At 43.6% G+C, this 24,826-nt stretch overlaps 1 long non-coding RNA gene across 1 annotated transcript in view; it reads right to left on the bottom strand.

Moving 5' to 3' along the window:
* Nucleotides 1–360: 360 nt before the first annotated feature.
* The window catches only part of LOC119655764, a 58,402-nt gene continuing 33,936 nt past the window's right edge, over nucleotides 361–24,826 (bottom strand). Inside the window, exons 3-4 of the long non-coding RNA XR_005249951.1 lie at nucleotides 758–1,230; nucleotides 361–697 (exon numbers count right to left, since the gene is read on the bottom strand). This is a non-coding gene — a long non-coding RNA (uncharacterized LOC119655764). The remainder of the gene's footprint in view (nucleotides 698–757; nucleotides 1,231–24,826) is intronic.

Here is a 24,826-nt window from a genome sequence, read left to right as displayed (position 1 = left end):
TAATCCGTATGGATGAAGATGATCCCACCCGGAAAGTCTATAAGGGCAATATCTATGGTAGGAAAAGAAGACGAGGCAGACCCTGCCTAAGATGGAGCGATGGCGTGGGCCAGGACGCCAGACAGCTTTTAGGGATATCGAATTGGTGGACCTCGGCGCAAAACCGGGATGTCTGGAGTTCCTTATTAAGGCAGGCCTAGACCGGATACCGGTTGTTGCGCCGTTGATGATGATGATGATGATGATGATGATGAATATCAGATTAGTTCAACAAAATTATTGGTAGAAAGTCTAGCAATTTCGATTGACATTAAAAATGTTTCGGTGGAACTAACCGCAGGAGTTGTTCCCCAAGTCGAGACTAATTTTTTTTCGTGCTTATTTTACTTATTACTTATTTTTTTCTGAACTGAATTGAAAATGACGCTGCATCTGCATTTAACATCAACTTTTCCGGAACGAATATTTACCAACTCGGATACAATTCCCCCAAATCTCCAAGGAACGCTCTCGCACTGCTCCAGAGTCCTTTCGAATTTGCAAACGCATTTAAATATTTCATAACATCTGGCGCCTGCCCCAGAGTTCCCTCAATAGATTTAATATCAATTTACTCTGACATACGTATGTATCCCTCAAGTGCTGCTGTTGCTGCCTTTTTAATATTATCTTTCACCATATTATCCTGCGAGTATATCTAATGGATCAAATAAAATTAATACGTTCAATATCAGTTTCTCACAAAATCTGGTCCTACCTTCAACTTAACGTGGAAAAAATGAAAATTTCATGCTCCTGCCAGCCTGGATCACATTGAGTTGCAAGGGCGACCGGGAGAGGTCGATCACCATGAATGGATACACATGTTTGTATGTACGTTATAAGCAGACAAGTAAATCGCAAATCTCGTTTCTCCTTTTTATCGCCAGCATAATTTTTCTCTTCGTTTTAGGAGGCACATCCTTGTCCTTAGCCGATAGCAAATCCTCGAATATCCAAAGGAGTATGAAGCATTAGGGTAGTAGGGAATTGTCTTCCGCATTGCGTCAAGCCTTTTTTCATAAATTCTCCGTTTCTCTATTGCTATTTCGTACCGTGTAGGGATGTGCAGATACATATACATACGAGAGTATATTGCCTTATGTGGGGATCACGTAACCCTTCCTCCCCGCATTCCTCACGAGGTACACTGCCTCATCATAACTTGCCGGGGTAAACCTCTATTTCATCCTGCAAAATTGAAATTTGATGTATGACTTCGTTTATGAGAAATAAATTTAAGAACAGACAACAGCAGATATGGCGTTTTTATCCGGGAACCGTTGGGATCCGGTCCGTGGGGCTTAGGAGTTACGATGGGGCACGTGGTGGCATTCACAGAGCCATGTTGTTTTTTAGTAGGGAGCGATTGTGGCGTGGAAGAAACCTTTCCGGTATCCCAAATTCTAACAGTTTGCGAAAACGCTTCCTCTCGTGCACCCGCTCCTAGGCTGGTGCGTGCAAGTAATAGACGAAGATATTCCAGCATGTTTGAAAGATGATGCTTTGCCAACACGTGTGTTCTAAGAAGTCTTGAAAGCCTCCCGAATTTAAATTTATCATCTCGTATGTAGTTAATTTTCTCTTGAAGACGTGCTTAGCGTCCGTGGCAAAAATTCTGAATACGTAGTGTGCGTTTTACTTTCCCCGAGCGTGGAGCGACAAGTAGCAATTTTGCTAGAAGTCCTTGAAAGCGTTGGATAAGACTGATGCTGGTATCAGACATCTAATAATCAATAGCAACATCGTAAAAATGCGTTGTGAGTCTCAATAGCCACCTAATTTCATTCTGTCGGAATCCATTTCTAGGTACACGTTACGCTGCAGAAACAAGGAACGTGGAAAGTTATGGAAGATGGATCACAAACTCAAAAATGGACGCCTCATGTTCAGTCCCATGAGGGTACCTACAGTCTAGCATTTATTTTAAGGTTTGGTATAAAAAAATGGAATTACTGGTTGCAAGGTTATCAGAAGTAACTTATTCAAGAATGGATGGACTCAGTTCTGCAAAATTTGAGGAGTCTCTAAAATACCAAACAGGTTGCAATGAGAAGTTTTCTGATATTGAGGCAGCAGTGAGTAAATGTTGGAATTATATGCATCATGTGTTGACCTAACAGCATCCTTTGTTCTAGATGGAGTCGCCAAGTTTTCAAATCACAATTTAGCGTGTCATGATGGTTCGGCCGGTCTCCGGGGCGTTTCCCACCGACTTCGATGTTTAGACAAATTTTGACAAATTAATTCTTATCAGCGCGAATTATGTGCCCATAGTATCGAAGACGCTTCTCTCGCAAGTTTCCCAAAATGCAACCCCCTATCGATCAAGGATATCCCCACTTCGGATGTAATCCACCACTGGTTCACTGGTTCCATTGTCTTCTATAGCCGACCAACATTCAGAACCGTAAAGAACGACAGGGATGCGCCATCCTTTCAAGCCTCGAATTGCGAAGTTGGCGAAGATCTTTATCTGCGGGCTAAGGGTGATTTTAAGACAGCTTTCCCTCATTCTTCTCTCTGAGCAATATCGCAGACAATAGAACATGATATGCTCCGAATCTTCAGCCGTGCAAAAGGGAAAATTATCCAACCTGAATCGGTACAATACTTTCTGGAATGACCAAATAAGAATTGTGTTCGATGGTGGTTAATTTCGTCTGGCTCCAGGGGAGTCAGTGTGTGTATTCAACGCTTATTCTTCGGCTCATCTCTTCGTTATTGCCATTGTTTCGGTAACTCTTGCCTTGCCGCTGTCTGTTATTCTGTATCCTTTTCATCCCATTTCAGCCAACATTTATTGGAAGACATTGCGTCCAAAGTTAGCTAAGGAATCACGCATATGGTGTCGATCGTTGAATGAGTCTAACTAGAAGCAGGAACCACGATTTGCCGCTCTGATAGCCTATCCCTGTATTGTATGATGGGCAGAAGTCTGTTATAAATGACTCCTTCTAGTTCGTCTCTTAAAAGCGAATATACTGTATGATTATGGGTCCCCTGGCTGGTTATTAAGTTTCTGTAGCAAAACTTTTACCATGCATGCTTTAGAGGCACTGATTAACCACCACCGCCACTGGGTCTGGTCTTAACATGAAACTTGGGAACGGTATTCAAACCAGGAGTTTTATTCGGTTAATCTTCGGAAGTTTCTCCTCAACACGTCTAACGCTTGTTTATCGTTTTTACGGTCTCTTTAATTCGGGAGGAAAAGTGTCGTCACTATATTGTCAAGAAAATGCTGGCAGGTCAGTAGTGATGTTCGCTCCATCTTCTTCTACAAACAACACTGTGCACTGTTTCTCAGAGATTTGGGTCAACCTCCGCAAAAAGTTCCTTAAAGCATTCCCAATTAGTGGATCCTATCGCCTGCTCAAACCAACCTTGAAAATTCGTTCATATTTCTTGTAGTGGCCGTAGTCCGGCCACAGTCGGATCGTTGCCAGCGGATAGACTTTTCAACTCCATGAGTTTTCGTTCCAATAGCATCTCCACGGATGCTTCGCCTTCAAGCATTTTGCCAGTCCAGCCCTACATCTGCGTATCCGCCGCATGGCCTATTTCAAACGACATTGAGGAAAATAACCTGTTGGTCATTGTTTATAGTATTCATTAATAGACCGGACCATTTTCTTTGCAGAATATGACCTCTGATGTTAATAACCCCACGCGTTAAAATCACTGCCTCAGATTTTCGGCTCTCAACTTCTTCTATTCGAAACCAATACAGCAGCTTTATTTGCACACACCCATATGGCCGCCTTGCTCGTTAAATCTTTGCCTCAGAGTCCGCTGTTGTTGATGCAATAAACCTCGCATATTATAGCCACTCTGTGAAAGTATATTTGACAAAGTATTGTGCCATGGAAGAAAATATGGATGGCCCCGTCCGTATACCATTTTTTTTCTTGGCCAGGGGTCGTCAGCGACTTTGAACTGATCGCTTACAATACGGGGTGTGACGTCCCCAAGGTGCCCGAGTAAGAAGTTCTTACTCCCTAGCTGGCAGTATACCTGCTTCCTAGGTAGTAGCCTCGAGAAAGCTTCTCGGTGTAGAGCGAACCGCGAATGACCGGTACACGTCGGGACACACAGGGAGTCTCCGGAGCGGTTGACAACTCTCTGTCGAAGTCGAAGAGATGATGTGAGCGTAGCTCTGCCAAGGTGGTAGTTGTGATGGTTATCTATAGCCAGCCCCTTCGGACCCTGGTCGGGTAGTGTGCATTGAACTGGTGTTAGTAGACCGCGTTCACCCGAGGGAGCGCTGATTCGTCCGTGAACTCCAAGATCAGCTAAGCGTAGGTGAGGCCTCAGGGAACTGGAGTATGGGCTGTGTCAACGAGGGTACATCCGTTCCTTACTATTGCGGTGCAATTCCATGGAGAATACATAGGACCATCCTAGCTATAGCCAAAGAGGAAAGGCTCATCAGGAAATGCACAGCAGCAGTGAAGCGTATGCGGTCGGCAACGTTCCTCCAGAAGGACGTTAGCAAAGCCGCAGAAAGCCCACTGCAAAGCAAACTGGGGAAAAACCGGAAAGAAGACGACGTGCCTGAAGGAGACTTCATCAAAGTAGAGTCCAGGGTCCAGAAAAAGGCGAAGGAGGAAAAAAGGAAACAGCTGACCTCGCCGCCAGAGACACGTCTATCCAAAGACAAGGAGGCTGATAACCAAAAGCTAGGAGTAGAAAAGGCGAGGAAACGAAGAAGGACAAGACCATCGGCTCTGTTCATTAAGTGTAAGGAAGGCAAGACATTTGCAGAAGTGAAATCTGCTGCAGGATGAAACCGGAAGACAACGAAGCAGCGGTGTCTTCTATACGGAAAACGAGGAGTGGTGGAGTTCTCATCGAACTGCGCTCAAAGATGACCAGGAAAAGTACTCGAGGCCAAAAGCTTGCCGTGGTAGAAGTCCCTGAGCAATATGCAAGGAAACTCCTTAGCAGCGGGAGAATCAAAATTGGATGGGTAGTATGCAGGGTGGGAATGCGGTTAGTCCCCACCAAGTGTTACAGGTGTCTGAACTATAGACACACATCAGCAGCTTGCAAGAGACCGGACAGGAGGAGGAGATGCACAGCTTACATCGTCGTACATTCAGTGATGAACCTGATAACGGTGGCGTGTGAGGCTTCCATACCTCGGAGGGGTCAAGCGCAACAAGCTCTCTATGTGCTGGCGGACGACCGAGGGATTGCCGACCTAGGGAGTGTCATAAGCCCCGCTGTTTGGCACAAAGTTTGGTCACCAACAAGGAGGCATGCGCCATGAAGGCACAGTAAAGATCAGCGAAAAGGAGACTCCGGAGCACTATAAATAAAAGGAAAGGAGATCCACAGTGGATACTATTATGGAGGTCGTATATGCGGTTTATCGAGCGAGGCACGCAGTCGCGGATTTCGACGGATATTGCGGGATTGTTTGAAAGGCCGCTATCCTATAAGAAGCTAAAGGGCCAGAGGAGGATGGAAATCACGTCGTAGCACGTAGCACAGGGATCCATCCCAGGGCCCGGATCTCTGGAACGCTTCCTACGATAGTCTACTGAAACTCGATATGCCTCAAGAGTCGTGCCTGGTTGGTTATGCAGACAACGTTGCGGTACTTGTTGCCAGATGCACTGTTGAACCGGTGCAAAGCAGACTTGGCATATTGATGCGACGGGTAAGCGGATGGATGACTGCTCACGGTTTCAGCCTCGCGCTGGAAAAGCTGAAGTAGTCATCTTGATTAGATGGAGAATCCCGACCCTGCGTCCCATATCGATCGGCGAGTTGACTATAGAGTCAAAACCAGCGGTTAAATACCTTGGTTTAATGCTCGACTCGAAGATGAGTTTCTTCGAACAAATCAAAGCAGCAGCAGCTTACAGCTGGAGTCGCGCCCTTGAGTCGGCTAATGGCGAATATCGGCGGCCCTACAACTACTAGGAGACGCCTCCTTATGGGAGCAACGCAGTCGGTTCTGCTCTATGGTGCGGAGGTATGGACTGATGCTCTTGACAAGGAGGTGCATCGTAAACACCTTGCTCAAGTACAGAGGGGAGGAGCGTTGTGAGTGGTCTCTGCTTATCGCACCGTCTCCGAACCGGCTGTGATGGTGATCGTGGGGTTGACCCCCTTGCCCTCCTTGCCAACGAGCGCAAAGCTATCTATCGCCGTAAGGGCTTAAGAGAGGTTGTTGCCCGTGAAGAACGTCAACGCACCCTTACGGAGTGGCAACTTTCTTGGCAAAATGAGCCAAGGGGCAGATGTACTGCGCGGCTCATCAACAATTTAGACCCATGGTTGAACCGAACGCACGGTGAGATTGATTACTTCCTTATCCAACTTCGAACCGGACATGAAGGTTTTCAGTCTTACTTGCGCAGGACTGGGAAGACGTGATCTCCTGATTGTTTGTTCTGCAATGAAGTGGCGAACGACGATGAACACACTTTTTTCTCTTACCGAAGATGGGATAGCTTTCGTCAGCAGCTTTATGCAGACACAGGGGAGCTTTCTCCAGACAACATGGTCAGAGAGATGCTGCAATCGTATTGCGCATTATGTTCGGGCTCTTCTTATTTCCACGAATATTGAACTCGATCGGCAGAGTGATCGGACGGTAAGGGATTCCCCTCGGACGGTAAGGGGTTCCCCTCCCCTCCTGTTAGTGAAGAGAATTCCCTGATTTGAAGGCTCCCAAAGCCGGGAGAGCGGGAAGACTAGGCCGAAGTACTGTGTCAAACGGTTCCAGGTTAGTTCTCTGATGACAGGGAGGTGTTTAGTTGGTAGTTCCACAGCGTATTGTTGCGGGGGTCGTAAACGCATTCATATATCCTACAACTGTATAAGTTTGTTTTCTTTGTTTAACTTGACTTGACTTAAGGAAGCCCTGAGTCCGCCATCCATTTGACGATGGACAGGACCAATTGGAGAGAAATTTTGAACCCAAATTTACAAAAATAGATGACTTCCAGTCTTTATCCTGAAAGCGGTTAAAAATTATCCTTTTCACCCTGTTTGAAACCAATTTTCCTAATATCCTCGCTATATTAGAGCTAACATTCTAATGGGTAATCCTCCACATTAAAGTCCACACACTTACCGGGCAGGATGGTCTACCGAAAATGCAATGTATTAGCTGGCGGTATTACGTGACGCCGTAGAAAGAAAATAAATAGCACTCTGAGCATTTTTGGACATCGAAGGAGCGTTCGATAATACATCGCACACCGGCACACAAGATGCGCTGATCTGCAAAGCAGTGTGAAACACCTTAGGTTTTTGGACGGGCAGAATGTTAGAGAGTAAGCAAATAGAAGTGCACACAGGTATAAGTTCTGAATGAACACTATCCATGGTTGTCCATAAGGTGAGCTATTATCACCATTAATGTGAAGCATGGTAGTTGATGAAGTCCTAGCAAAGTTAACAACCACTTGTATACAGGTCCAGAGTCACATTGATGATTCTATTTTAGCATGTAGGGGTCAATATGAGGATGTAACAGAATCCAAAGCGGACAGTGAATCACTCATAGCTGGTGCAGGAAGCCGGGACTGCTTACCAATCCAGCCGAAGCTACCATAGTACCATTAATTAGGAAATGCAACGTTAATCACCTGAGAGCTATTAGGATACATTGGGAATTACACTAGACAAAAAACGACTTCGGAAGACAGATGTTGGAAACATACGTCGGAATGCTACAGTACATATTATGCTCACCCCAAACAAACAAACTGCCTATTTTCAAATACTGTACATATATATAATAATAATAATCGTTGGTGCAACAATCTAATTGGATCAGGGCTTTGAAGTGTATTAGAGCACTTCATGCAAGATCGTAACGGTACACTACAATACACTCCATGAGGCAATGTGGTCAGCATTGCGCTCGCCCGAGATCGCCTGATTTGACTCAGGTAATCATTCACAGCTGAGTCGACTGGTATCCGACGTCAAATCACGATACATTGCCATCAGTGAGATTCGAACCGCAAACTTCCGTACGATAGCCTAGTGCTTTCACCCCCTATAACTTTGTTAATAATAGGTGTATTTTCTTCAAACTTAACCAAATTGTGCATTTTGTTATCCCTTACACCCATGCCAAATTTTGTATTTCTGGAATAGACATAAGGGCTTACCAGGTAAATTTCTAAAATGTTGAAATATACTGGTATTAACTTTATTTGTGCAGATATCGGAACCAGATGTATTTTGAGGCCTCGATTTCGTAGAGATGCACTACTTTTATTTTTTTCAAATTTTTCGGTTTGTTAGGTTCTGAGAACGTTACACTTTTTCATGGTCATATTTCGAGCCCTCACTCCCCTATGTTTCACCCGATATAAAATATGGAAGCAGTTTCGTACAAATGAAGTCCTTTAATTTGATACCCCACTTGATGACATTCTCTGAAAAAAAAGTTTGCACCCTACCTTCAGATTTATGGGGAGTCCCTCTTAAACGTGACAGAAAATGGCGCCCCTTGTTGTATTTAAAGGGAACAACAGATCACATGCTGTTACCAATTCTCGTCACAATCGGTCTAGGTTTTATTATTGTTCTGGTAAGGGAAAGTCGTATCGCGTCCTTAAAGAACTATTGTGCCCCTTTCACTTGTTATATTGTACTTATTGATCATAGTATCTCAAGCAGGCCTATAACCGTCAGGAACTTTAGTATGTTCCCTACTTCCAAATCTTTCAGCTTTGCATCTGGTATTAAGTGTTCTCCCAAATGCCTCGACCTACTTTGCACAAGCGCCGGACACTGTCCCAGGAAGTGTATAGAGGTTTAGGTCTAGGTTTGCACAAAACCTTAAAAACTACCAAGAGGGTTTCAATTCGATAAGAAGTTTGAAACGCTTTGGGGTAACCGTACACTTTCTTGGATAGTGCTTATGCAAAGTAGATCGAGGCACCCGAGAAAATACTACCAAATGCCTACTTCGATGTAAGTAATATAATTAAATTTCACCTTATTACAGGCTTGCTTGACATACTACACTTAATTAAGTTCAATATAACCAATAACATGTCGGGAAACTGGAAGCTAAACGCTTCAGGTATGAAAGGTTTTGTGTATTTCTCTTATAAAGAGATTTCAATGTGCATATGTTCCATTAGAACAACTTTGTTAGTAATAGTGCGCAAATTTGGCAGGATCATGCTATATGCTGTAGTCTACACTGCTGCAATTTTGTGATTCTAGGGTGAACTTAAGGGGGGTTTTCCTGTCAATTACTGAAAATTATAGTAACGTACTATTATTAACTTTATTTGAACAGGCATCGGTATGGAGGGTATTTCGGAGCCCAGACACCATATAGCCTCCTGATTTTTTTCAGATTTTCCTGTTAGGTGGTTTCTAAGAATGGCCCTCTTAAAGAAATGATCAATTTCAACCCCCACGTTTCCGATAAATGTCAAATCTAAGACCGGTTTCGAAAAGTACTAACCGAGACTTTTAATTTGATACCCCATATGACTATATTTGATGAAAAAAAATGTACATCCCCCTTGTGCATGTATGGAGACCCCCTTAAATTCAATGTAAAAGGATGTAACTCACTGTATATGTGAGCGTTCACAGTTCCCACCTTTCTACCAAATTTGGTGTCAATCGCTATAATCGTCTTCGAGAAAAATGCGACAGACAGTAAACCGAGTTTAAGCAAACAAAACCTTAAAAAGGACACAATCGTTCTTTTAGGAGCAGTGCAACTTCCCTTAACATAATGATGATGATAATAATTCTAGCCAATATTACTGCGAATTTCATTCCAAGATGAACTATATTTTATATTAGTATATTATATTAACTTTATTTGAGCAGATACCAGTATGGATATTTCGGGGCCTGGACACCTTCGTGATCTTTTTCAGAGTTTTTGATTGAGTAACTTCTGAGAATGGGATCATGGAATAATTTATCGCTTTCCAGCCACCGCACTCCGCCTTTTTACAACCAATGTTAAAACTGAAGCCAACTTTGGAAAATATTAATCAAGTTTTTTCGTTTGATACCCTATATATATTTGGTTTTTGCCCTTTTATGGTTATGGGGATTCCCACTCAACTTCAACGTAGAACGGTGTGTGCGTGGAGATTCACAGCTCCCACCATCTCTACAAATTTTATATCAATTGGAGCAACCGTTTGCGAAAAATTTCGTGTGGCCGACAGACAGAGGGAAAACCGATTTTAATAAGGCGCTGTAACCAAAGTCAGAAGTCAATGCAGGCCAGAAGTCAATGCCGAAGAAACACGCTAGAGTATGAACAACGACTCTTCAAGTACGCGCAAAAAGTTGCTGTCGAAAAAAAATAGAAAGGATTGCTTCAGGCGACTTTGTCACAAGTGACAAGTCTCCTCCTAATAGGTGCTCTAGATTGCTGTGAGAGATAGTTTCGATATTTCATTTCCACTACATTCAGAAACTACTTCTAAATTATGTCAACAAGTGCCTAGGGAATCTCTCCCCAAGACGAAGTCCTGGACACAATGAAAAGACTCCAAGGTAACCTAGACAAAATCTCTAACCAGGTGCTGAAACTGGAAATTTGAACAGAACCAAGCTATTATCAGGGCGACATATGATGCAGGCAAAACCTAAGAGGATGTTGAGGTCCAAAGCGCAGTCCGCCAGTGTTGGATCTTATCATCGATATTATTTCTTCTTGTTATCGGTAACATTATTCATGCTGCTTTGTCAGGAGGACGTGGAGAAATTCAATGGACTATGATATCTTTTCTTAAACACCTCGATTATACTGATGGCATCTGTTTGCTCTCTCACCAGGTCATGGCTCTTTGTCAAATGGCTCTGGATTTTGAAAAAGAGTCAATAGAGCTCGACAGAAAATAAATACCAACAAAGCCAAGGTTCTCAGTCAAAAGAGTCATCACACTGTATATTTAGGGAGGGTAAAGGCACCGACCTGGATGTTGCTCGACCCATCAAAGGTGATGAGTCCGCTTTCGCTGCCTTGTTTGAAATCTTCTTATTGTTCTTTCTATGTTGCTATATGGGAGTAATTCATGGGAAGTGAACTCCATTATCAACGAAAAACTCCAAACCTTCGTCAACATCTGCCGTGGATGTGAACAACGGAAAAGGAGTTTGAAAAAAATTCCCCATCTGAGAAGGTCGGTCCTACCGGAATCTGGGAAAGGCTTTTTATTGCATTTGATCGAGTCTGTTAGTAGGAGTTCGTGGGTTACAAAATCGCCACCATCCATAAAAAAAGTAACCCAAATAACAAAAAACTACCACTAACACCAAAGGAAGGAAAACACTCTAGAAAATGAAAATGACGAACTTTGAAAAAATCTGAACAAACTGGATAAACTTACGTTACAGCTTAACAGCAGGAAAATGAAATCCTCCGGAAAGCAACTCAGGCTAGTTCCCAGCAAAGTGCCGCAGCCCTAGTTTAAATAAACCAAAAGAATACCACACAGATGGAGAAGAATTGGCCAGGGAAACTGACAGGATCTTGCAAACAAGAAGAGCGTCTAAGAAAAGAAGTTCACTCTCGTCACCAGAAATCATCAGGCAAAATCCCGCGAAAAGCGATAAAGTGAAACAATAAAGTGAAAAATTCCTCTGCCGATTAATATTAGTGAAATCGATAAGCACCAGAAAGTTAGCGGCCTACTCTCGGCAGCAACAATATTTGGAAAACACATATTGTAAACGCAAATGACTACAGAGCCCTTTTGAGAAAGCTGAACATGGAAAAAATCCAATGGTACACGTATGAAGACAAAAACAGCAGGCCTCTCAAGGTTATGGCTAGGTGACTCCACCCAACGTGCCCAAAATACGACATTGTGGAAGACCTAAAGGAAAAGGGTTTTAAGATCCTAGAAGCTGTGAATATATTGCAAAAAGAAAAAAATTTTAATGAAAAGGAAGAATCGATAATCAGTAGACACGGGCATTCTTACTGTTTGTAAATACATTCGACCATATTGAAGGCCCAAATAAAGCTCACAACTTAAGATCTATCCATGAATTAAAATTGAAGCACCGAAAGTCAGCGTCTTAATACCCCAGGGCAAAAGATGCCAAGGTTTTAATCACATTTAAAGGTTCCATTCGCCATCTACAATTTCGCCATCTATTTTATATTGTGCAATTTACCACCGATATCCAGCACGAATCCATTTGCAAAAACGTTGCCGCGGACGCATTATCGCGCATTTAAAAGCTCAAAATGCTGCAACAAGGAAACATGGGGCTTCGACTAAAGCAATTCCAGGTTCTGGGGCCAGCTGCAAGCTATGGTGTAATGTATCTACTCATCATCATCAACGGCGCAACAACCGGTATCCGGTCTAGGCCTGCCTTAATAAGGAACTCCAGACATCTCGGTTTTGCGCCGAGGTCCACCAATTCGATATCCCTAAAAGTTGTCTGGCGTCCTGGCCCACGCCATCGCTCCATCTTAGGCAGGGTCTGCCTCGTCTTCTTTTTCTACCATAGATATTCCCCTTATAGACTTTCCGGGTGGGATCATCTTCATCCATACGGATTAAGTGACCCGCCCACCGTAACCTATTGAGCCGGACTTTATCCACAACCGGACGGTCATGGTATCGCTCATAGACTTCGTCATTGTGTAGGCTACGTAATCGTCCATCCTCATGTAGGGGGCCAAAAATTCTTCGGAGGATTCTTCTCTCCAACGCGGCCAAGAGTTCGAAATTTTTCTTGCTAAGAACCCAAGTTTCCGAGGAATACATGAGGACTGGCAAGATCATAGTCTTGTACAGTAAGAGCTTTGACCCTATGGTGAGACGTTTCGGGCGGAACAGTCTTTGTAAACTGAAATAGGCACTGTTGGCTGACAACAGCCGTGCGCGGATTTCATCATCGTAGCTGTTATCGGTTGTGATTATCGACCCTAGATAGGAGAAATTGTCAACGTTCTCAAAGTTGTATTCCCCTATCCTTATTCTTGTTCGTGCTTGTGTTTGACCAGTGCGGTTTGATGTTGTTGGTTGATTCGTCTTCGGTGCTGACGTTGCCACCAAATATTTTGTCTTGCCTTCATTGATGTGCAGCCCAAGATCTCGCCCCAATGGCCGCCTGCTCGATCTGGATGAAGGCAGTTTGTACGTCTCGGGTGGTTCTTCCCATGATGTCGATATCGTCAGCATAGGCCAGTAGTTGGGTGGACTTGAAGAGGATCGTACCTCTTGCATTCACCTCAGCATCACGGATCACTTTCTCGAGGGCCAGGTTAAAGAGGACGCATGGTAGCGCATCCCCTTGTGGTAGACCGTAGTTGATGTCGAATGGTCTTGAGAGTGATCCTGCTGCTTTTATCTGGCCTCGCACATTGGTCAGGGTCAGCCTAGTCAGTCTTATTAATTTCGTCGGGATACCGAATTCTCCCTTGGCCGGGTACAGTTTTGCCCTGGCTATGCTATCATAGGCGGCTTTAAAGTCGATGAACAGATGGTGCAACTGTTGTCCATATTCCAACAGTTTTTCCATCGCTTGCCGCACAGAGAAAATCTGATCTGTTGCTGATTTGCCTGGAGTGAATCTTCTTTGGTATGGGCCAATGATGTTCTGGGCGTATGGGGCTATCGGGCCTAGCAAGATAGTGGAGAATATCTTATAGATGGTACTCAGCGACGTGATACCTCTATAATTGCTGCACTGTGTGATATCTCCCTTTTTATGTATGAGACAGATTATGCCTCGTTGCCAATCGTCAGGCATTGATTCGCTGTCCCATACCTTGAGCAAAAGTTGATGAACCACTTGGTGTAACTGGTCGCCTCCATATTTAACCAATTCGGCTGTAATTCCATCGGCTCCTGGCGACTTATGATTTTTTAGCCGATGAATTGCACGGACTGTTTCTCCTAAACTTGATGGTGGCAGTATTTGTCGGTCGCCTTCAGTTGGCGGGACCTCCAACTCGCCGATGTTTAGTAGCTCATCAAAGTACTCAACCCATTGTTCTAATATGCCCATTCTGTCGGAAATCAGATTTCCCTCTTTGTCTCGGCAGGATGAGCATCGAGGTGTATAAGGCTTCATCCTGCTGACTCGTTGGTAAAACTTCCGCGCCTGGTGCGGTTGCTCCCTGTACTTTTCTAGTTCACAGACTTGTTGGTTCTCCCAGGCTTCCTTTTTCCGTCTGTGAAGTCGCTTCTCCGCTCGACGGAGTTCGTGATAAGTCTCTGCGCGTGCCCGCGTTCTTTGAGAATGCAACATTATTCGGTATGCGGCATTCTTCCGTTCCGTTGCTAGCTTACATTCATCGTCAAACCAGCCGTTCCGACTCCTTTTGCGGCTGGGGCCAAGTATATTTGTGGCCGTATCTATCTACTGTACCATCCAAACTTACATCACTCACCCATTCCGATAAACTGTTTTCAACAGCTTACACTACTTATCCCACCCAGGAAAAAACATCACCGTTAAACTGGTAACACAGAAGTATTTTTGACCATCTGTCAACACCGATTGCAGGAATCGGACACATGATTGCAATAATTGTCTGCGATCAAAATTGACTCGTCTTGTAACTGCACCAGTCAGGACTTTTGCGCCACCATCATCTAGATTCGCGCACGTTCATCTGGATCTCATCCTTATGCCTTATTGTGAGGGTCAACGCTACTGCCTGACCATGATAGACCGTTTCTAACGTTGGCTGGAAGTAGCACCAATCCCCGATAAAGAAACCATCACAGTTGCCAGAGCGTTCCTTGACCACTTCGGATCACCACAGATCAAGGAAGTTAGTTGGAATCGAGGTTCTTTCAGGAACTGAGCAACCTGACCAGTGCAACCCACATCAGAACGTCAGCTCAAAGCAACAATACGATGTCACAATGGCCACTGGATGGAAGCATTGCCTACCTCAACGCAACTGTAGCGGAAATGGTGTATGGTCTGCCACTATGCCTCCCAGGCGAACTTTTTGATGTACGATCCAATAACGAGCAGGTGTGCACGTCTAATTTCGTGAACGAGTTGAGACGGCATTTCGAAATGTTACATGGAATCAGTAGGAGTCAACATGGCAGCAAAAGAATCTTCATATTCAAAGACCCGGCAACAACAAGTCACGTTTTCGTCCGTAACGTTGGCCCAAAGAAAATACTCTTACATCCGTACCAGGACCCATATTGAATGATTAGTAGAACGATTAAGTTTTTTTAAGTTGAAGTCACCGGACGTATCATTACAGTATCCATCGATCGGCTCAAGCCGATATCGAAGAGACCCTGCTCTCGGACCAACAACAGCAGGCCTCCGTAGCAATGCCCACTCCTGAGAGAGACATTAGAAAAATCGTTCGAATTCGCGTTCAACAACCTGAAGTGGCAAACTCAATGAAATCTGGTAGATGGGTTAGATTTTCTGATCGTTACCAGACAGGCCAGTAATTTAACAATAACAAGACCACAGATTCACAGCTGGCGTCACATTTCCTTGCACTCAATCACTGACAGGCGAGTGCTGTAGCGGTGCCAATTACTTCCATATACTTGTCTGGAATTAGAGCCTTACCATTCTTTTCTTCCGAGTCGCTGCTCTACTTAACTTAACTAAGCTAATTGCTTACTAGGGTTAAGTAGAACAGTCACTCGGTAGAAGAATCAGTCTACTCACAGCTCTCACCTTCCAAACGCCACAGTGAGAAGCAAGTCAGGTGTTGCATTTAAATAAACAAATCAAATATAAACACACGGCTTTCATTCAACTTCTGCTATCAACCTAGAGAAAAGTGCGTGTGAAAGACAAACAGACAGACATTGACTGGAATTTAATAAAGTTTCGTTTTACACAAAAGTTAAAAAATTACCCTTTACATTTTGACGTCGTTAAATGGGATTTTTATTCCAAACCCACTACGACTCAAACTCTACAGGTCTGGGGTCCGTGGGCTTTCACTTTTTAAGTCTTTTTGCTGGATGACATGATCACTAATTTATGATGGACAGGAGCTGGTAGTTATGATATACCGGGACATTGTCATTTCTATAATATTTTGCTGAATCTTAACTTATATATGCGTTCCGTATCGAGAAACCTTTGGAATATATTTGAAGAAAGGATAGCTCTTCGATTTTTCGCTATAAATTTTAGAATTGGTTTTTCTAATCTTCCATAAACTTTTAAATTCTCCACAAATTAAATCTCACTCGTCATTAGAACGACTAATCAAATTACCGCCCACAAATTTCAAACCTATGCAGAGTCAATATTAATAAGAATATACTCCCAGGGCCCACATAATTAAAGTCCTTTTTCCAGGAAACCGAAGGTGGAGATAGTAATGATTATCTGATCTTCGTATGGGGTATATTTTCAGAAAAAACAGCATGACGTAACCAGAGTAGCACATAAGCATAATTATTAGTTTATCGCCACATGAGTCCTTCGGTAAGCATCGATTAGTATACTAATATCTAGTATCTATTGTAGAGTGATCAGCTTATGTAAATCAGCAGTCACATTTGGCTCACCATTCTGCGAAATAACCTCTGGTATGCGATGCCACTATGTACACTATATGGAGGTATCGCAACCCCCAGAACTATTAATAGAACATTTCCTTGCTACTAGGCTAGGCAACTAGCATTTTATTTTCCTGGGAGGACGATAACTTTCAAAGAGTAGTGCATACCTGTAAGGCGCCTTTTTGCTTCATAACAAGTAAAGGTAGTCACTCAGCTTAATGAATGTGTCCGTGTTCTCCGTAGAATGTATTCACATAAACGGCTAGGAGCTCTTGAAGCAACTTTTGCTGTTAACGTTGCTGATGGCAAGGATACTACCCTATCAAAGCATTCTGACCAGTTTGAAAACAATTTCTCCCACGTTGCCGGACAGGTCTAGCCTGTTGTAGCACTGGTAATCCTTAACATTAAGAAGTGGACTCTTCACAGAGAGGACTCTTTGTCAAAGCTAACCTTAGTGCAAATCCTGGAATGTATTCACTACGTTTAGGAAATGTACCTAAACTCCAATGGTTGTGCACAGAAATTCTGCTATAAGAGAATCTCTAGACACTCCACAATGCCCGGCAAAAACACCCCTAGACAAAATAAACAACAAATATATCAAATGAGCTCGAAAAGCTGCTCACTAATTACCCGTGATGGAGATTGCCTTACAAACTCACTTTTCGCTCTTTCAGACAATTTATTTTCTTCCAAGAGGCAAACGTGTAGCTCTGCATTAGTACTCTGAGCTCCGAGGATTTTCCTGCGAATCGTAGGATTGGGAAAGGGGCACAGGAACCCCCAGTTCCAGACAAGTATCAATGTACGCGAGTAAAATTGCGTTGCATTAAAAAGAATTCCGCTTCAAAGAGAACTCCACGGCATTTCTTAGACGAAGATATTATGTTGGAAGTGAATTTCACGTTTAAAAACGAGTTATAATTTCAAGATGTTTGCGAGATGAACAGTTCAAAAGGAACCTTGCAGGCAAATACAGTAGAAGCTATTTATTTAATGTCTAAGTAAATCGACTGTCTGGGAAATGAAGTGCTATAATTTTTTAAGCTCCTGGGTGAGGATGAAGGCCGTCTTTAAATTGACGTTTTATCAATTCCCCGGAACTCGATGCTATTTACATTGGATCAGAAAACAAAAACGCCCACGTTTGACAGGGCAAATAAGCTTTCAGTAGATGGCCGGCGAAACTCCAATGATACAATTGAAGGCGAAAATTGATCGACTTCGAAAACTGAGCTATTAACTTAGGAAAAAGGGAAAGCTGGTCAGAGTACAATACTTAACTAATCCCAACTAGAATGATTTCGAAAGGAATGTGCTCACATATTGCATCCCTAGCAACGCTTCGGTAGTCTTAAAATTCACTGCAAATATAAATCCTTGGTTCACTGAATCCATTCTTGCATCAACTGATGACCGAATAAATATAAAATATTGAGACCTTGGAACAATTTAATGAACAATGGCGAGGAAAATTTAGTTGAACCAGTAAAATTAAATCAAAGGACCATGATCTTCATGAATCTTAATTTCCGAGAAAGAATCATCTTTTTCTTCGTAGTGCTTGTTCGAGCCTGCTCTAGCCTTGGTTTCCCAAATGCATTGCATCTAGTTCTCTCTGGTCAATGACTACATCCGCCAGTTTCTTATATTTAATAATCAAGCACCCCTCCATCAAGATTTGCTGATATACGTAGATGTCTGTTTCCTCGCTATTGCTATTGACTTTAAATGGCTCCGCGACGATATTATCGATTCCCAGTGGCTTTCTAAGCTTCCATGCCTTTTATTGGTGAGTCAATCTCCTACAAGAACCGTCTATCAATGTCTTTCATTTGCGCGCATTACCAACTCATCTATTGGTATTGTGCTAAGGGATTGACAACATCGGCATAGTATGACGCCCATCTCTCGCCCACACTTCCTTTTTCGCGGATGATGCTGCTATCTTTGTTTATTTTTACTGCTTCGTAAGTTTGTCGTCGGTTGTTAGCTGTTGAGTTGTCCCCTCAGAGGTCGTCTGCGATATTTTCCGGGTTACTTGTCGAATGACCGGTACACGTCGTGACATACAGCTTTTTACCAACGACGATGGAGTGATGTGAGCCCAGCTCTGCTAGTGTGGTAGTTGTCGTGTTTATGAGGGGTCATCACTCATTCGTCCGTGAATTCCGGGAGCATAAGTTCCTGCTGCTGCCTATTGTAGTCAGCTCTGTTACACACGGTGCGCTGGTATTGTTTCAATAGAGTTCAGCGCAGCAGCGTTAACAACATTCGAAATTTATTTCGAATGTTGTTAATTCGATTGACAGTTGCCACCACCGCGGTGCACCGCCGTTCTCCGTGGCGGAGTAGGCCTTGATTTCTCGAGAAAAATAATTGAAGTTAAAAAGTTGATTTTGACATTTAAATTTCAAGGAAGCAGTTCTAATATTGATGCAATGTTAAAAATGAAAGTGTGTTTCTAGTGCGATGCATTTTTCTAACATTCTCGCGGTACATCAGTATTCGAAAGTGCATTTATTAATTATCGCGTAAAGTGAACTTTTACTGAAACAAAGCTCTAGGAATTTAAAAGGACGTTTCTACTAATTGAAATTAAAATGGGATCTGGTTCACTTCCGAATTGAAAGCAGTTGCTAGCGATATCCACATCCAATATCTAGAAGAATCTTATAATTTAGTCGTCTCCAGAGGAAAAGAGTATAAAAATAACAAAATTGAGAATGTACTAGGAAAGTAGTAAAGAAAGTAGCAGCGTTTGACCACATTACGAAAATGCGTTACTTATCACAGCGGAGGAAGCAGCAAAAGCTGAAACACCCAACGTTTCACCGGGATGGAAATCTCACAAAGTGGTACGGATACCGGTGCGCGGATGGATTCTAGTACCTTGCAATAGTGCTCTAACATATAGTCAAAATGTTCATCAGTAAAAGACGCGGGCAAAGCGTAAAGAACTTCATTGCCGAATGGCCCGCAAATTGTCCGCTGCTGACCAAACTACGAAAAGGAAGATGGAAGAAGGTAGTCCCAGGGTTGAAAAGCAGAAATCAAAGTAGAAGAAAGGAAAACAAAACGCTCTTCTGTTGGAAAAATGTCTGCCGAAAGTCAATACCAATGGTAGAATATGCATCTAGACAACGAGGAAACGAAGAAGAAGATGATCGCCAACTCAGTTCATTATACGGACGGAAGGCAATACGTGATCCGATACAACACCAAACCCAAAAGCAATGGAGCAGAAATGTCTTCCATACGAATTGATTCGAATTCTGTTTGAGACACCAAACAAGAATACTGTTTATATCCTAATCCTAAAAATATCCTAAAATATTCACTCGAAATCTTAGCCCCCACTTAACAAATAGCCAAGTTCGTACTTCTCCGATTTTCATTACGAATGGCTACCCTTGCCTCCTGTAGGGAAGCTGCCAAACTTACAAGAATAATGCTTACCTTTGGAGCCCCTTCTGGGAGAACTAAAAAAGTTCTTTCTATCACACCTCCATTAACCATTACCACAATGAAATTAGTGGGCTAAATTTGTTAACCACTTGTAATTTATTGCATTATGCAATTGATAGCGCTGGCCCTGACTAATGTGCGAGACCCGATAAAAGAAAGATCATTCGACCTCAACAAAGGGTTGGTCGGGGATTGGAGGATGCCAGATGAACACCCTATTTCTGATCACAGAATAGTCAAAGTCAAAAGAACAATAAGGAATCCCAGCAAAACCATTGGGATTCCTATGCAATGCACCTAAGCAACAACATGGCCCTTCAAAGGGGCGGTGACATCAGGAGCGAACTGGAACTAAAAACAGTGGTGGAAAATCTCAACAAAGTCGTCATTGACGCATATGAGCCCAGCTGTTCGGCTAAGATAGTTAAGCCGTCAATGGAATTACCCTAACCAGAATGAGAACAAAGGTACGAAAACACTTCAACCGGGCAAATCAAACCGGGGACTGGCCGAGGTACAAAAATGGACTGACTGTGTACTGGAACAACATCAGAGAAGCAAAACGGAACAGCTTGAGGGAATTCTGTAGAGGAATCGAACAAACCACAGAAGCAACCAGGCTTAACAAAACTATAGCCAAAGACGGGGCAATATCTTCTGTCTGTTTGAAGGTGGAAGCAGAACGTTACTGTCCTGACTGTCAACCAAGCGGAGATCAAGGCACTTAGGTCCAACCAGGTGAACTCTAAACTGTTATCAGAATGCTTTGAAAGACTGTCGGCCCACTCAATAAGGTCTGGGTACTCTGAGTTCCAGGCCATGATGGGTTGGAAGGCAATGAGGCTGCTCACGAACTAGCCAAGAAGGGAGCAGGAATGCCTTTATACGGGCCAGAACCCTTCTATGGAATCGAAATCGAAACCGCTGAGAAAACTATACTGTGCTGGTCTACCGAGAATGGAGCAGTCCAGGGTGCTTATAAGGGGATACGAATCCAAGCGAACAAAGGACTGTTTAAACCTCACCAAGAGGAACCTCCGAATCACAGAAGGTTTTGTCACTGGTCACTGCCGACTAAAGTATCACCTGGGGAAATCTACGGACACTGCCTGCAGGTTCTGTGCAGAGTGTGTTGAATCCTCTATACACATTCTGGGACACTGTCCGGCACTTGTGCAAAGTAGGTCGGGGTCTGTGCTGACGACATTGACATTATCAGAAGAACAGCTAGAGATGCATAGTCTACCTTCATCCCGATTGGCCACGTGCCGCGAGATCTTGAGCTGCACATCAAGGGAAGGGAAGTCGAAATATATGGTGGCAACATCAGCATCAAGAACTAAAGAACCAACAACATCAAATAGCACTAGTTGAAAGAGAACGATAAAGATAGGAGACTTAATCTACAAGACTGTTGACAATTTTTCTTAGCTAGGGTCGAAAATCGCAGCCGATAACGGCTATGACGATGAAATCCGCGCATGGTTGTTGGTAGCCAACTGTTCCGTTCTAACCGTTTGTTGCGCAAGTTGATGATAATGATGAATTTATCTCCTAATTATTTATTTCTCGGATATGCTAGCTTCTTAACGCTTAAAAAACTAGCACTGGTGAATCCACGAACATTAATATAAATTAAAGCTGTTTTCAAACGACCATGTAGCTTACGACCTGAAAAGCAATGCTCCGCGAAAACAACACCGAGACCGCACATTCTGCTGACGTCAGTAAGAGTTGAGGCTTGCCGTTGACCTTGCGCATAGTCGAAACTTTCCGGTAATACTTTTTGTTCTGAAAGCTTGTTCTAATGTTGTTGTTTGAATTTCCGGGCTCAAAGGGCTACTGCAAGATAAGGCTCTGGTTTCTAATCTTTTCTCTGGAAATTCGAGATCATCACTATCTTACGGAGAAGTCCAAGTTCAGAAGTCATCAAGCACGAATGGCTAAGATGTATATCATCTCTATGAATTCTCTGGGTCAAAACTCGTTGTAGTAGAGGTTGCAGACCAATATGTCAGGAAATTTTTACCAGCGGAAATGAATCAACAATCAGTACTGGAACAAGGATCTAGCTTCATGGCATCTCGACTTACTGACCGCTACCATCTGGTTTCGACCCAACAACCAACTGCGTGTTCCTACCTAATGTCGCATGCCATGCCACATGCCCACAACTACGTGGGCACACACCAATGCACTGCAACGCATACGCGACGCTAACACTAGACCTTATGCGCTATTACCGATGGTGGAAGATAAACAATGTTTTTCTTCTACATAAAAGTTCAAACAATGCGCTCTACACATCTCTATATCTCCTTGACCTCATGGCGCTTGGTGTCAGGAATACCTTTGATTCCGTAAAATGTAAAAACAAGCTAGGCACAGGTACGATGCTATCTCTTCCAGTTTTTAAGGATTATCTGAGAGACTGTTCTGGTTTCGGGTCAGTAGTTGTAAAACCAATCCAATGCGAACGTCTGACTTTGTAGCTTAAATTTTTCCGTGCGGGATTGTGAGCCGTACAGGGGTTGCCTCAGTCAGACTCCAGAGGGAAACGGATTCTGGAAATAGCAGCGAGAACCAGGCTCGTAGTTTTAAACACCGAATCCACGCCAACATTTAGGCGCCCAGGCTGTAAAGGAAGCATTCCTGACACTACTTTTGCGTCGGAATCTCTGGCATCATCGGTGGACCGGTGGCCAGTCCTAGAAGACTTCCCGACAGTACATCGCGTTCGAAGTGGTTGACGCGGCTTCCATGCCCCGGAGGTGGCCCAAGTGCGACACTCCTCTTATGTAGCGTAGAGGACCACACTTTGCATACGCCAAATTTCATGGAAATCTAGCTATTAACGCCAAGGTTATAGCGGTTCAAACGTGTTATTTCGTACGAATTTACCGTATCTTAAGCCATACAAATATGACGCTGACATCATAATCCATCATCATCATCATCAATGCCGCAACAATCGGCATCCGGTCTAGACCTGTTTTAATAAGGAACTCCAGACATCCCGGTTTTGCGCCGACGTCCACCAATTCGACATCTCTAAAAGCTGTCTGGCATTCTGACCTACGCCATCGCTCCATTTTAAGCAGGGTCTGACTCCTCTTTTTTTCTACCATAGATATTGCCCTTATAGACTTTCCGGGTGGGATCATCTTCATCCATACGGATTAAGTGACCCGCCCCCCGTAACCTATTGAGCCGGATTTTATCCACAACCGGACGGTCATGGTATCGCTCATAGATTTCGTCATTGTGTAGGCTACGGAATCGTCCATCCTCATGTAGGGGGCCAAAAATTCTTCGGAGGAATCTTCTCTCGAACAAGGCCAAGACTTCGCAATTTTTCTTGCTAAGAACCCAAGTTTCCGAGGAATACATGAGGGCTGCCAAGATCATAGTCTTGTACAGTAAGAGCTTTGATCTTACGGTGAGACGTTTCGAGCGGAACAGTTATTGTAAGCTGAAATAGGCTCTGCTGACTGACAACAACCGTGCGCGGATTTCGTCATCGTTGCTGTTATCCGTTGTGATTTTCGACCCTAGATAGGAGAAATTATCAACGGTCTCAAATTTGTATTCTCCTATCTTTATTCCTCCCGTTGGATCAGTGCTTGATGTTGATGTTGTTCTTTGGTTGGTTTTTGGTACTGACTTTGCCACCATATACTTTGTCTTGCCTTCATTGATGTGCAGCCCAAGATCTCGCCTCAATGGCCCCCTGCTCGATCTGGATGAAGGCAGTTAGAACGTCTCGGGTCATTCTTCTCATGATATCGTCAGCATAGGCCAGTAGTTGGGTGGACTTAAAGAGGATCGTACCTCCTGCAGCATGACGGATCACTTGCTCGACGACCAGGTTAAAGAGGACGCATGATAGGGCATCCCCTTGTCGTAGACCGGTGTTGATGTCGAATGGTCTTCAGAGTGATCCTGCTCCTTTTATCTGGCCTCGCACATTGGTCAGGGTTAACCTAATCAATCTTATCAGCTTCGTCGGGATACCGGATTCTCTCATTGCCGTGTATAGTTTTACCCTGGCTATGCTATCATAGGCGGCTTTAAAGTGGATGAAGAGATGGTGCAACTGTTGTCCATATTCCAACAGTTTTTCCATCGGTTGCCGCACAAAGAAAATCTGATCTGTTGCTGATTTGCCTGGAGTGAAGTCTCTTTGGTATGGGCCAATGATGTTCTGGGCGCATGGGGCTATCCGGCCTAGCAAGATAGCGGAAAATATCTTATAGATGGTACTCAGCAACGAGATACATCTATAGTTGCTCCACTGTGTGATATCTCCTTTTTTATGCATCAGGCATGTAATGCGCCGTTGCCAATCGTCAGGCATTGATTCGCTGTCCCATATCTTGGTGCAATTAGTCGCCTCCATATTTAACCAATTTGGCTTTAATTCCATCGGCTCCTGGCGATTTATGATTTTTAAGCCGATGAGTTGCACGGACCTCCAACTCGCCGATGTTCTGGTTGTTCAGTAACTCATCAAAGTACTCAACCCATCGCTCCAATATGCCCATTCTGTGGGAAATCAGACTTCCCTCTTTGTCGCGGCAGGATGAGCATCGAGGTATATAAGACTCCATCCTGCTGACTTGTTGGTAAAACTTGCGTGCCTGGTGCGGTTGCTCCATGTACTTTTCTAGTTCACAAACTTGTTGGTTCTCCCCCAACTTGAAATCGCTTCTCCGCTCGACGGAGTTCGTGATAAGTCTCTGCCCGTGCCCACGTTCTTTGAGAATGCAACATTACTCGGTATGCGGCATTCTTCCGTTTCGTTGCTAGCTTACACTCAT

The sequence above is a fragment of the Hermetia illucens genome, chromosome 4 (genome assembly GCF_905115235.1).
Source record: "Hermetia illucens chromosome 4, iHerIll2.2.curated.20191125, whole genome shotgun sequence".
In the NCBI taxonomy this organism is placed as follows: Eukaryota; Metazoa; Arthropoda; class Insecta; order Diptera; family Stratiomyidae; genus Hermetia; species Hermetia illucens.
Note: the sequence above shows the minus strand (reverse complement) of the source record. Positions and strands in the feature narration are given on the sequence as shown.